Source organism: Propithecus coquereli, unplaced genomic scaffold (genome assembly GCF_000956105.1).
Source record: "Propithecus coquereli isolate 6110/MARCELLA unplaced genomic scaffold, Pcoq_1.0 Scaffold166, whole genome shotgun sequence".
NCBI classification, from domain to species: Eukaryota; Metazoa; Chordata; class Mammalia; order Primates; family Indriidae; genus Propithecus; species Propithecus coquereli.
The window spans coordinates 32,915-34,044 of record NW_012141191.1 but is presented as its reverse complement, the minus strand read 5'-3'; the positions used below and the strand labels follow the sequence as shown (position 1 = coordinate 34,044).

Genomic DNA, 1,130 nt, shown 5'->3' with positions numbered 1-1,130 from the left:
GTTCCAACTTCCTAATATTTTGTTTGTAATCTTCAAAATTAAAAAAAAAAAACTTACATTTTTTTCCAAAACAAACCTCTATAGTGATTGTTTTCTCTGTAACTATTTTGTTTTTACATTTAATGAGAAAGATTCTACAGCTATATTTAAAAATGCCTCAGTTCACTCAGCCACCAGTGGATGAAGCAACAGAGTAAAGCTCAGTGAATGGGTTTACCTCTTTCATAAGCTCTTGCTCTTAACAGATGAATATTTTTAAGTGTAAAGAAGCTTGGGGGCTTTTCAGTCTTGTTTCTCAAAGTTCCAAATACCTACTTCTCCTGCTTACTCAGTGCAACCTGTGATAAAAATCTATTCATTTATAGTGATTAAAGTCTTACATTAATCAGATCACTGGATTATTTACTCTAGAATCCTATGAAGAAGATTTTTTTTTTTTTTTTGAGACAGAGTCTCACTCAGTTGCCTGGGCTAGAGTGCCGTGGTGTCAGCCTAGCTCACAGCACCCTCAAATTCCTGGGCTCAAGCAATCCTCCTGCCTCAGCCTCCTAAGTAGCTGGGACTACAGGCATGTGCCACCATGCCCAGCTAATTTTTTCTATATGTTTTTAGTTGTCCGATTAATTTCTTTCTAATTTTAGTAGAGACAGGGTCTTGCTCTTGCTCAGTCTGGTCTCAAATTCCTGAGCTCAAATGATCTGTCAGCCTCGGCCTCCCAGAGTGCTAGGATTATAGGCGTGAGCCACCGCGCCTGGCCAAGAAGAATTTTTAAAAGTCTATTTTAACTCTTTTCTCTAAAAAATAATGAGGTATTCCAGCCCAATTTTTGAGACTCTGGTTGAATTTTGCAGAATCCTAATGGAGGAAAGTCTTGCCTGACCAATGTTCAGTATGAAGTATCTTAGATATTCTCTTCTCTTTTCTTTTCAGATCCATCCATCCATCATCTGTCAGCTGTCTGTCAATCAAATGGCAAAGGGCTTTACTTTTAAACAGATAAATACCTAGATATTTAGAGAGAGGAATAATCACAAGAGAAATCTTAAAATCCTATTCTTTTAGGGAATGGATGACCAAGTCATATTGAAATTAAATATATTTCTTGGCATCCATTTGAAAATTTATCAAAT

At 36.5% G+C, this 1,130-nt stretch overlaps 1 protein-coding gene across 1 annotated transcript in view; it reads right to left on the bottom strand.

The window, feature by feature from the left end:
* LOC105808025 (aldehyde dehydrogenase, cytosolic 2) overlaps window positions 1-1,130 on the bottom strand; it is a gene marked incomplete at its 5' end in the record, with an annotated part of 31,816 nt that overhangs the window by 14,242 nt on the left and 16,444 nt on the right. The gene's annotated exons all lie outside the window — the stretch shown is intronic.